This window comes from Heterocephalus glaber, unplaced genomic scaffold (genome assembly GCF_053883595.1).
Source record: "Heterocephalus glaber isolate CG9 unplaced genomic scaffold, H.glaber_assembly_v1.0 deba00001689, whole genome shotgun sequence".
NCBI lineage: Eukaryota > Metazoa > Chordata > Mammalia > Rodentia > Bathyergidae > Heterocephalus > Heterocephalus glaber.
The window spans coordinates 5,230,404-5,243,379 of NW_028258414.1; the positions used below are offsets into that span (position 1 = coordinate 5,230,404).

The 12,976-nt window shown below is 46.1% G+C and overlaps 2 pseudogenes; both read left to right on the top strand.

Annotated features, from left to right (window-relative positions):
* The first annotated feature begins 660 nt into the window (after window positions 1–660).
* LOC110344103 (delta-aminolevulinic acid dehydratase pseudogene) lies at window positions 661–5,329 on the top strand (annotated as a pseudogene).
* A 223-nt stretch (window positions 5,330–5,552) lies between these two features.
* On the top strand, window positions 5,553–7,609 carry LOC101716879 (PRAME family member 12-like; annotated as a pseudogene).
* The last annotated feature ends 5,367 nt before the right edge of the window (window positions 7,610–12,976 follow it).

Here is a 12,976-nt window from a genome sequence, read left to right on the forward strand (position 1 = left end):
TCTTCCATGTAGACAAGGACAGGAGGGAATATGGAAAGATTTTAGCAATTATACTCAGGTGATAAGATTGTGGTTGTCTTCTCTCAGTTTGCAATTTTTCTAAAATGCTAGCATAGTCTTCATATTAAAATAATTTCTAGTAAAATGGTACAGGTATATGATACAGATTACATGAGATGACTCTGAATGTCTGATCTCATTTTTTAAGCTTTTCTACTAGGCATCACCCTCACTATTGCAATCTTAATTTTTTTTTTTTTTACTAAGATTCCTGGTCCTTTCTTCAGTTCTCCTTCTGGTGTCACCTTTATAATTTTTTTTCATTCGAGTTATCCCAGGTCTTTAAGAACTATTTTTATTTTAATTAATAAACATCTCCTTTTGTTCCATTTGGCATTTTGACAATTTGTACCTCAGCTCCCAAAGCCCCTATTTGATCACAAGTTCCACCACTAGAAATCAAGGTTACCCCACTAATACTTCTGAGCAGCTATGCCATTAAGATTCTTTCAAACATTAGTAGTTCAAAAAATCCCATAAGGATACTATTTACAAAATGTTAGAGAGGTGAAATTGTGATAGGATCATTGCGATAGTGTAGCAAAAAATCAATAGCAACCAATAGCAACAGAGCCTCTGTGTCTCTGGGAGAGCAGAAATATGGCTCGAGCAGCCTGTTATCAAGACTTGGTAAGCCTTTTTACCTGTTAAAACATGTTTCCCTCACTATCCAGTCTTACATTAGTATTTGTTCTTGGCGTCAGTAGTAAGTGGAAATGTAAATATCTTATCAGGAGTCTGGGTAGGGCTCACAGTTTATTGGACATTTCATTGATGTCTTTCTTTGGTTTTAAAACTCGGCCTCAGAGGCCCCTAATAATATCTGACATGTAAGAGAAAAGCTAAACAACATGTGAAATAAATTTAAAACATTAATATTCTGTACAGTCTCCATGTGTAACAACCCCTCCTGTAGCTAGTTTATAATACATAATTATAACTCTTTCTCTCAAATGATTTTGGCCATTGGCCTTTAAAAAAATCTTAAAACAGTGTTTCATTCAATTCTCACAAGCTTATTTAGAGTGTTGCTAATGTTCTGTTTTACAGAGAAATAGACTGAGGCCAGAGAAGTGAGTGGATTTTCAGTGAAGAGCCCGGGTCCACGAAATCTTAGCTAGGATTCTCCACATTGCCACACAGGGCAGAGATGAGTATTATCATCATAATAACATGGAGACTACAAATAATAGAAGAACCACCCAGGTGTGAATCTAAACCATGTCTTTAGATTATCCACTGGAACTTTCAATATAGGCTCTTTCTACCTTCAAAGGACAAAATTACTTAAGATGTAAATTGTCATCTCAGAGTTTTGGTGTCTCTCTGGACCTTGCCTTTTAATTGAGCTGACTCCACCCTCTATTCCAACCCTTATGCTGATTTTGGTCTGACCCCAGCTCCCCCTGAGACCCACGCCCATTTTCTGATCTCTTCTCTCTCTAGCCTCGGGTATCCATCAGCTCCTCTCGCCTGCCCGTGGCCCCTACAGAGCTTCAGGGGAAGGCAGCAGCAAGCCATGGGCTTTCTGGGCACAGATGGAGAATCTCTACTTCTCTCCCCTTATCTCTGAATCAGGCCAAGGTGAAGTCTAGATCTCCCCTCCCGCTTACAGTGATTGCCATAGGAGCAGAGGGTACCTGGCTCTTGTCCTAGGTGTTTAAACGGGTGGGACTCGGGCATTGGAGAGGTTGGCTCCGGTGAAGGGGGAGGGGTGTGCTTGAGGATGAGGTTTCCGGGAACAGGGGACGGGAGGACTTGGTGAGCAACACTTGAAATGAAAGGGACGTGTGCACGACTGGAAATGCCGGTGGCCTGAGAAGCAGTGCAGCCTGCCTTCGGGTCCATTCTCCGCAGGACTCCAGACCCACGGGGCGTGTGGTGCGGGAGACCAAACGCACCTGTGAAATGTTCCTCACCATCTCTGACTTGGCCACAGCCCTGCCCCAGACACCTCCGCTTGCCGGTGAGGCCCCAAACCCTCCTTCTAACTCGCTGATTATTCTCTCGTCATTTCCCGTGCCTGGAACTGGAAGATAGCTTCTTTTCAGGTAGCAAACCACGGAGAAAATGATTTTCCAACCTTTTTTTGTAAATTGAGGAAACCATGACCCATCCATCCATTCACTGCACACATTTACTGAGCACGAAACACATGATGAGTGGGTGCGCTGGATGGAAAGAAGTAGGCAACATGGTCCCTGCCCTCCAGTCTCACTGGGGCAATGAGGCCTAGATCCTGTGGGACTCTCGTCGACTTGTTACACTGCAGGCCAAGTCTGCAGGCACTGATATACACTCTGGGGTCCCATCCACTTCCCAGCCAAGGTTGCAGGATCCACTCCAGCACGATACTGTGGCTCCCACTTCTCAGGACCCATCTTGTTTGAATTCAAAAAGATGCTTCAGACCAACCATATATTGCATGATTCATCATCACATCTGCTTAGCAATTAGTTTAGCCCTTGGTCTGATAACTGGGTTTCTATTGGTGGTCTCCAGCCTCCATCTAGACCAACCTAATTCTTTCTCTGATCTCATTTCTTGTATTTTCCCCATCCCATTCTGAGACCCAGAAGTTTCCCCCTTTCCCAGCCTCTTATTCTAACCACCCTGAATTTCTGAGTGTCCTCCAACCCAAATTCTGAGTTGACATGCACTGCCTATGGCTGAACCACACATCTTCTGGTGCTCTTGCAAAACTAAGGATAACCAAAATGGTAAGATTCACAAGCATTGGGACCCTGAGGTCTCCCAGGGTCACCTAGGTGAGCATCAGAATCCTGCCTGAAGCAGCCTCTGCAGCAGCCTCACATCATTGTCCCAGTGAAAACAAATCCAACCACTGGCTTATGTAACCCTTCCACAGGTCTCCCCCCAGCCACCTGCTTCTCCGGACCTGGCCAACTCCAACCAAAGTTCAACTCAGCTAGAATTCCAACAAACAGCTGCATTTCTGATGAACAATTGCTTATGAATTGAACTGTGACTGTGGCACCTGCTAGACCGTATCAATTTATGGGGATTTTTAGACAGCAGGTGTTTTTTAAATTTTGTTTTGTTACCTATGATATTTTTCAAATCACCTGATTTTAAATACTTGATTTTAGATATCATAAAAGTGTTTCGTCTGGTAGAATTCCTAGGCAAAATATACACGTTTTAGGTCTAAGCTAAATCAGTGTTTTCATATTTAAACAGAGAACTCAGAGTCTAAACTCAGTCAGTTTGAGATTTTGCACACCTCTTTGCAATCGGGACATCTGGTACAAGAGCCATTGCCAACAGGGACTGCCTCTGCTGATCATGGGTTCAGTTGTCCTCATCTGGTCCCTCTCCTCATGGACTTTTTATGGATAGCTCTCTCCTTTTCATCTCCCTTCCTCTGCTTCTTCTTGGTTCTGATGCTGGGCCTTGCTAAGTGGGGTTACTTTTGCTCAGCCACCTCTGAACCCTTCAGGGTTGGAATTCTATCCAGAATCCTGTTTTCTCAGGCCTCCCAGAGCACACCACACGTGATGAACTTCCTCCGTGCCTGCACGCTGGCACCCCTCCCTCAGCCACTGCTACCCTCCCAAGGATGCCCCAAGAAAGAGCACTCATTTACTTATATTTAGTGTAATTTCTAGAGTAGTCAGAAACTCAAAAAGAAAGCCTACACTATTCAAAATAGCCCAGAAATGGGATCAACCCAGGTGTTTATCAACTGATGAACTGATGAAGTATGGTCCATATATTCAATGGAATAATACTCAGCTATAAAAAAGAATAAAACCCTGCTACTTATGTCACCATGGATGGAACTAGAGATCATTATGTTAAGTAACATAAGCCAAGCACAGAAAGGCAAGTACTGCAAAACCTTACTCGTGTGGAATCTTAAAAACTGATCTCATAGAAATTGAGGGTGGAATGGTGGTTACCAGTGGCTGGGAGAAGAAGGCTGCAGAAAGGTTCATCCATGGATATTAAGTTATATTACATAGGAGTAAGAAATTCTAGTGTGCTAGGGCACAGTAGGATAACCATGGGTAATATTATTGTACCACATATTTCAAAAAACTAGAAGAAAAGATTCTGAATGTCTTTTCCACAAGGAAATGATGTGTGAGGACATAGACATGTTTTAAACATAGACATAATTTAAACATTGTATGTAATGCATACATGTATCAAAATATCATGTTACCCCATAAACTGTTTATATACAATTTTATATTTCTGGACATCAGTTAAAAACTAGATTGTGATGTGGGTCTTGGGAGACTGAGTGGTCATGGTAGTGACTAGAGTAACAGGTCAGAGCCCCTCGGAAGGCAGAGCTGAGCACTGAGCAGACACCCCATTTCCAACCAGGAGACTGCCCTGTGCCCGCCAGGCCTCACCCTGTAGCCATTCTCTTCTGCACAGCAGCTGCTTTCCCCACTGCTGCGGACCTGACAGCAGCCGCCATCCTCCGTGCCTCTCACCTCGTCTACTTAACTTTGTCTGTCCTGGATGTTCCCGATAACATGCAGCCTGCTGCCCGCCTCCCAGGTGTGGTGTGACCAGCTAGAAGAGATACTGAAGCCCCCTGGTGGATGAAGGCCTGTTCTGAGTCCTGATCTTTTGGCGACCCCTGCAGAGTTCCCAAGGGTGATTCAGGGCTCTGCATCGACTGAGGAGTTGAGCTGTTGAGGTGATCCATCTCCCCCAGCCTCCTAGGGGCCTGCAATGTCTGCTTGTTCCCCTACACCTCCCATGGTCACTGTGGCTTCTGAGTGAGAGTGGATCATTCTGGGCAGAGGGGTGTCTCCAGGGCTGGCACAGGACATGATGGATGGACACGCGGAAGCCATCAAGGAGGGCCTTGGACTTGGCAAGAGGGTATCAGTGATGATCTACAGCACCAAATTTACTTCCCGTTTATTTCTATGGGCTTTATGGGATGCAACTCAGTCAGGCCCAACTTTGGGAAGTCTCCCTGGAGCCCAGTGCTGGCCTTCTGCATATGGACTGGGCTATATGGGAAGGGGCCTGAATGCTCACGATAAAGCTGGGGGTGTGCTACCTAGACATTGTGCAGGAGCTAAAGGACAAACACTTCGGATGCCATGTATCCAGAGAGTTTGTCATGCTGTGGCTGGGAGCCTCGGTTAGGGCCTTTGACCTCAAGGCCCCGGTGACTGCCTTCTGAAAAGCAGGTGCCAATGTCATCACCACCTACTGCACACCTCAATTGCAGCAGTGGCTGAAAGAGGAGAAAAGAGTGTGCGGACCCAGGAACTAGAACTTGAGAAAGCTCTTGGGCCCTTGGAGAAGTGAAAAAACAAAGTAAGTGCTGCTCTTAGAACTGAAAATAAAGAAATTTAAATTTTAAGAAAGAAGGGCTATATAGATACATAGATATGGTTTCTTTGTCTCCTTAAACAGTTTACTGCAAATAATCTGATGATACGTTTATTCATCAGGAAATATCTACTGAGTGCCCAGTACTATTCTAGGTGCTGCAGATGCATTAGTAAGCAAGACAAGGCTGAAAAATTAGACTCTAGGCTCAGCCCTGAAGCTTCCAGTCTTGCCTTGCTACCTGCCTGTGTGCACATCTGGATCCTTCTCCTTACAAACCCATCAGTCTGAGTACACAGAGCCCACTCCCTCTGTATGAGCTGGCCATGCAGAGCCTGCTGAGGAGTGAGACCGTAGCCTGCACTGCTCTGCACAACTTGCTTGCCCTGATCTTTCGTGAAATGTTTGAGGAAGCCTTTATGGGGGAGCACAGCGAGGTCCTGAAGCCCATGGTGCAGGTCTGGCCCTTCTCCTGGCTCCCTGATGGAGATGAGGAAACCAGAGACTTCACGAACCAAACTGGAAATAATCCAACTAGAGGAGAGAAACTAACAGACGTTAAAAGCTGTGCTGGGTGGACTTGATATGCTGCTGAACCAGAAGGTTCAGCCCAGCAGGTGGAAACTGCAGTGGCTGGATTTCAGGGATGTGCACCAGTGATAGTCAGAAACAAGGAAACTGAGTGAGCCACTCCCTTCCCTGCATTCAGCTGTGCACATGGAATCTTTCTCGCGATTATCCATGCTTAAGCTTAGGAGGTGGTGATGCCCGAGGGGGCAGACCATTAGTTCCGACATGAGTGAGAGATGGAATAAAAGTTATCTGGAGTCAGAGTTGCCTGGCCGCAATGGGAGGCACCTGAAGTCACAGGTGTCTGACCCTTCAGATACCGGAAGTCTGAATTGTGTTGAAGCTCACTAGTCGCTCTTCAAGAGTTCCTCTTCCTGGGCCAGGGATTTAGCTCAGTGGCACCGCGCCTGCCTCTCAAGTGCAAGGTCCTGAGTTCAATCCCCAATACCGGGCGGGGGGAAGAGTTCCTCTTCCTGATTTCCTCTTCCTTCTACCCGTTCCTGCTACCGGCCCAAGATGTTCAAAAAATGTAGCTACTTACTACTTACTAAAAGGTGTACACTTGGTGATTCTTTCTTTGCTGTACACAAGAACCTGGACTATTTGTGTCCACACCACTGTAACACCGGGACTTCTGAACGGTAGGGGCCAGAGCCACAGCTCACACATGGTCACCAGATGCCAGAAGTGGGAACCAAAGAGTGGACGACTGTCCATGACCAGGAAGAAGCAGCTCTTGAAAGTGATGGCAGACCTTCTCAGCATGAGCAGAACTCTAAATGGATTCCAAACTGACCTTTCCAAGTGGCCCCAGCTGAGAAGACGTTTGGCCCACCTGTGCTGTAACAAGATGGAGATGCATGAGATGCCCTTCTACGTCTTCGTGAATATCCTGAAGATGCTAGAGCTGAACTGTGTACAGGAAGTGAAAGTGTGTCGCTCTCGAAGTGTAATAGACATGGCTTCTTTTGCTCCTTAGCTGGGCCAGGTGAGAAATCTTCAAAAGCTTCTTGTCTTTCAATTCTCTAATAAGTACTACTGTACCTCGAGGAGAAATGCAGAGCATGTAGCTGAGTCCATTCTTCATCTCCGGGAACTGAACTGCCTCCGGAAGTCCTACATGAACTGTGCCTATTTCCCCCTCGAAAACTCTCTCAATAACTGACCGGGAAGCTTTATCCTTAGGTGTCTCCTTAAACAGTTTACTGCAAATAATCTGATGATACTTTTATTTATCAGGAACTATCTATTGAGTGCCCAGTACTATTCAGACTGGTAGCGTCTGTCTCATTACCTGAGCATCAGTCAGCTAAGAGACCTGGATCTGAGTGGAGTCAGACTGACCAAACTTACTCCCAAGCCCCTGGGACTTCTGCTGAAGACTTGCTGCACCACCTTGGACTTGGAGACATGTTATATGGTAGATTCCCAGATCAGTGCCTGCCCTCAGACGCTGCATCCAGCTCACCACCTTCAGCTTCTATGACATGATGTCTCCATGTCTTCCCTGAAGTACCTGCTTGGCCACACTGCCAGTAAGAGCCACTTAAATCTAGAACAATATCCTGCCCTGCTGGAGAGCTATGATGACCTGGGTAATCTCAACCAGGGAGACTTCCCCAACTTTGTGCTGAGCCCTTGTGTACCCTGAGGGATCATAAGGCAGCCTAAGATGGCCATGTTTGGTACGGATCACTGCCGAGATTGTTGCCACTAATTCCTCTATCACCTGGAGCCCTCTCCATGTCACTGTGGGATATGCTACCAATATTCTGATATTGTAACAGTGTCAGAAGCTTTTTTCTAGACTTTTGGAGTTGGAAGCCAAGGAATAGGATTTTCTACAAAAGAACAAAAAGAGGTGGCTAGATCCCTGCTTTCTGTGAGAGGGAAAAGGACAAGTGATGGTGGGTGTTGGGATTAGAACATAAAAGATTTCCTGGGAAGCAATGGGACATTGGTGGCCCCATGTTCTTGGAGTCAGAAATATGAATCTGAATTTCCAAGAGTGGATTCAAGTTTCAAAGGTCCATGAGGGCACTGCCCCTGGGTGGATATTTGTAGAAAACTGGTCAGAAATCAAGGGAAATTTGGTACACTTACAGTGAGTAGCACAGTCTCTCTCTCCAGGACATAGTATATTTGGGAACAGTAGAGAATGGCCTCAGTGTACTCATGATTTGAGGACCATCTTTCTATTTGGGCCAAAAGAAACAAAGGATAAGAAGGAAGTAAGGACAAGCCATCTTTCTATGTGGTCATATTTCTAGGACCTCTGAAATTTTGGTGGCCACCTATACAAAGACCTTCAATGGAGGGACAAATGTTCCTCTCCTCGGCTAAAGAAATTTGCTGTAGAAAGAACTGATGGTGGCATAATTGTTCTTAACTCTCCCATTGCCATAGCTATCATTCTGTCTTGCTTGAAGAGTCCCATTAGCTACTGCTTCACTCACCCAGGTCTTTATGTCCTTGATTTTTCCCACAAATACAAATAAAGTCGTTTTCTATGAGAAAAAGAAAGGAATTAGATTAATGCATCAAGACAGACACAGAATAGGGTTGCACTTCATCAAGACAGACAAGGAACAGGATTGCTTTACACAATGAAAACTGAGCTTATTTTGATTCTTATATTCAAACAGCCCATGAAATATTAAACTTTCCCCTAAGTAATAATACTTGAAAGCTGCATACATTTTGAGCCAATTCTCACCTTATCAGTTGCAAATTCCTAGAATTATAGCTGTCATTCATTTTCCAGGGAATTGAAAAGCATAGAAATGCCCTCTTTTTTGAAATATGAGGAGTCATCCAGGGCTGATTGCTTACTATGAGCCAGGCTTTATGACAGGATTTTGCGTATTTTATCTCTGCCTCTTAGTACAACTCTGAATAAGGTATTATTAGTCCCACTTTTCAAGGGAGAAAACTGAAGTGGATAGAACTTAAGTAAATCACCTGAGTTCACACAGGTTGTAAGTGGATGATAGTAAAGGGAACCCAGATGGCCTGATGTCACTCTGCCTCCCTACAAATGGCAGGGAAATCATAAAAACAAAGCTTAATTATGGTTAGGAAACACTGGGTGTTTCTTTAAACAAAAATGTTGCCCTTTATATATGTGTAATTTGAGGAATTAGGGGAAATTGGCTTGGGGAGGAAAGGATGAAATATACCAAGTTAGTAAAAGCCAAAATTTGTGCAAACACTGATGACTGAGGGCTAAACAAAAATGAGAAAGCCCATTAGAAAGTATCATGGGGAAGCTGTGTAAATAGAATCCATTCTGCAAATGTTCAGTTCCCATAAAAGCTCCTGGGAACAGATTCTGGAGGGTGAGGGTAGAGATCGGGAAGCAGGCCCCATGCAACCATTCGCAGGCACCTGTCCAACCCCAGGCCTTATGCCCATCCACTTTCCTCACCGAGCTCTCTTGTTAGGAATGAATGTGGCCAGAAATGGAATACGACCCTCCAGCCCACAGTAAGCCAGCCTTCCTAGAAGACGCAAGCTCTTTTCCTGCATCTGCAGACGTGACCCTGGCCCTGGCCTCCCAAGAACACTTACCATAAGAACCTCCCAAGAACAACTCCATATTCCAGGCTTCCCTGTGAGCTGAGCCAGCCCAGACCTCTGAACTTAGGAAAATCACATTCTCCATGTGCATCCACTTCCCTCGAAGTGTGTCAAAGGGGAGCACCCTGCCAGTGAGTTACCCTCCCTCAGGCTGGGTCCCAGGGAGCCAGGAGGCCGAAAGCAGATGAGAAGGCCACAGGGTTGGCTGTGCACAAGGGGCCTTGGGCGTTAGCTCTAATCAGCCTTCATGTGTACATTGGCCTCCGTGGACGTCTTTCGCTTTCTCTGGCCCTGTGAAAATGTCTCGCTCTTTCATGAAATTACAAGTTTCCAGAAGGAGCAGAGTCAGGGCTCCATACCAGCCAGGCCATAAACTTCTCTCCTGTTGAGTAGAGGAGGAAGCCCATAGCAAACCATGGCAGAAGGAAAACACAGCCTTGATACAACTGCGGTCTAGTCCTTTCCCCTTCTGCATTTCTGTTCTTTGGAACAAAAATGACACTGTAACCGTGACCCTATTACAGTACATGGAAACACAAAGAGCAGAACTGATTAAAGCATTTGTTTTTCCTGCCACATGATCGATACAGAAACAAACCACATCAGATGTTCCATTCACAGCTCTTAAAGTTACACTTTGCTTTTGTCTCCAGTTAGTTATTCCACAAATCATTTCTATCGGTCCCCTTTCTAAGCATGTATGTAGTTGTTTTATTTTTAAAACAGCGCCAGGCACTGTAATATTCACTTTTGGGGAAAATGGCTAGAATACTGGCAGCTGTATTTGAATCTGGGTATAGTTATAGCACTTATGTCTCAGGGTAAACTTCACTGGGACATTCTCAGCAAGACTTGATTTGTTTTTTTACTTTCTCTTTTTTTTTTTTTCCTTCAGTATCGGGATCGACCTCTGGTCTTTGGGCTTATGAGGCAGGGGTCGGAACCACTGAGCTAAATCCCCAGCCCAGCAAGACTTGATTTGTGCAGGCCTTGCAATTTCAGACTCATCTCTGGAAAAGAATTGTGAGACATTTGAAGTTTGTTTTTAATATTCTTTCTCCTTTACCACTCCATTGTTCCTCAGTCCCCACATCCACAGAAATAAGTAGTGATAAGAACTTGACCTCCGAAGCCAGACTGTCTGGGTTCAAGTCCTCAGTAATTGTTGAGCTTGGGCAATACTAGACCTAGAGAAGTAACAGAGTAATAATTCAGTAACAGGTTATTAAATTGATCGTTACATAAAGAGCAGCAGGTTGCCTGAGGATGAAATATCTTAACAGATACAAAGCACTTAGAACAATGCCTTGGGTTGAGAAGGCATTGATCGACAATGACAGTTTCCTCTCCTTCCTGTTCTCACCTTATGTCAATTACACTTACAGTTGCGTGGAAACACAGTCTTGTGGCCACATTCAAACAGTCGAGCCCTCCCCTTTCACTTCCAGTTCACCTGCACTGATCACTGCTTTGCCAGGGCCCATGGCTACCCTGCCTCTTGCCTTTCTTTGCAGCCACAGTGCTCTGGGTACAGGCTGCACCATCAGCTGCAGCTTGGCTTACCCTGCCCTGTGGGTCTCCTGGAAAACCCACAGCCCATCCCCAAAGGTGCCCACACAGAAGGCCTTCAGCCCCAAGCGGATTTGACAAGACCTCAGGACAGGTTTCCTAGCTGGCAGAGAAAAGTGGAATAAGGTGTAAGCCTGGTACTGTGACGCCCAGATTGGTTCTGTTTGGAACTATAAGAGCCACCCTGGCACCCTCCTCCTTCTTTTTCTCAGAGAACGTCCCCCCTCCAGGGGCAGAAGCTTTGGCCCTTCCTACATGGCTCCCCCATGGTTCTTCCCCCATTTTGAGGAGAACATGGCCCAAGGCCCTCTTAAGGGCACTATGGTCTGGAGAATCTGCCTATCAGGTGGCTCTAAGTGTCTGCAACACAAACCCTCTTCTCCCTACAGCACTCCTCACCCTCCCCCAGCTCCCAGCAGCATGAGGTCCTGATGCAAATGGTTGGAAGGTACTCCAGCCCCACTGCAGTCTCCTGCAGGACATGCTCTGGCATAACTGAGATCTATAGTCCCCACACAGGTGATGGCTCTGAGGCAATGACAGATCACACAAATTCCCAGCAGGCTGGGATCAGGTGACGCAGACCTGCTTACCTGAGCCTCAGTGTGGTCAGTGTTAGGAAAGAAAGGGTCAGGGCCAGAGCAGAGTCCACCTTGGGAGAAGTCAGCCTGAAAAGCCAGGCTCTAGACTTCCTGCAGAGAACAAGGCCCCACTGATTCTGAGCTCTTTTTCTGTCCCTTCACCTCCGGCCTGGTATCCTGATGTCCTGGTCTTGGTTGACCAGGTGTCTGAAATAGGTGTCTAGGCCGAGAATAAGCCAGCACTTTACTTGCTAATTCATCTTATCCTCACAAAAACCTCCACAGTATGGGCTGGGGATTTAGCTCAGTGGTTCCGCTGCCTGCCTTGCAAGCGCAAGGACCCTGAGTTAGATCCCCGGTACCAAAAAAACCCCTCCACAGTAGACAACGTGACATTTCTACTTCAAAATGAGGAAATAGAGGCACAGAGAAAGAAAGCAACTCCTAGAGGCTCATACACAGAAGAGAGACTAGCGGGTTCCAAAATCCGCGTACTTCTCTACTAATGTGTACTTGGGTTTTCCCCTGGGAAATCCAGGCTTGTCTCTGGGCCTCAGTTTTCCATCATACCTCTTCTTAGGCATAGGATTGCTGTACAAAACAAGGAAGTATACAGAATCCTCAGCGTGGTGCCGTAAGAGTAAATATGCAATGTGAGTTATCAACAACATCATCAACATCATCACTATTAGCTTCCAAATCCCACCCCCAACCAGTATATCACTGTCAGTTTCATGCACATGGGGTGAGGTCCTGGCAGTTTAAGTCTGCTCCCAGGCTGCCCACATCATAGTACTGTCTTAAAGATGAAAAGAGAGGATGATCTGTCCATAACCAACTGCACTGAACATTCATCGAGTGGCTGCTATGCATCACGTACTGGGCTGGAAATGAAAGACAAAATGGCATTGTCCCTCTTTCATAGGGCAAAGTGGCAACTGAAGCCAGACGGTTGTGCACCAGGAATGGAGACAGTCTGTGGCTCAAAGGGGAAGGATTGCCACCTGGGAGGGTTGGATCTTTCCAGGGAGGCTGCTGTCTGAGGGGTAGGGGTGGGGAGGCTGCAGAATGAGCAGGAGTTATGGGTCAGATGGGCAGAAGACTGGCACTCCAGAAGGGCACAGGAGCATGAGCAAGCCCGGGGACCCACATGTATACTTGTTTGCTAGAGGAGAAAGCTCTTGGAAGAACTGGGTACCTTTGGCCCAGTCAAATGCTGAGGGAACTCAGCTTTAGCCACAGTGCTGTAGCTTCCCAGCCCTGAGTTCTCCTAATGACTTTTCCTGTCA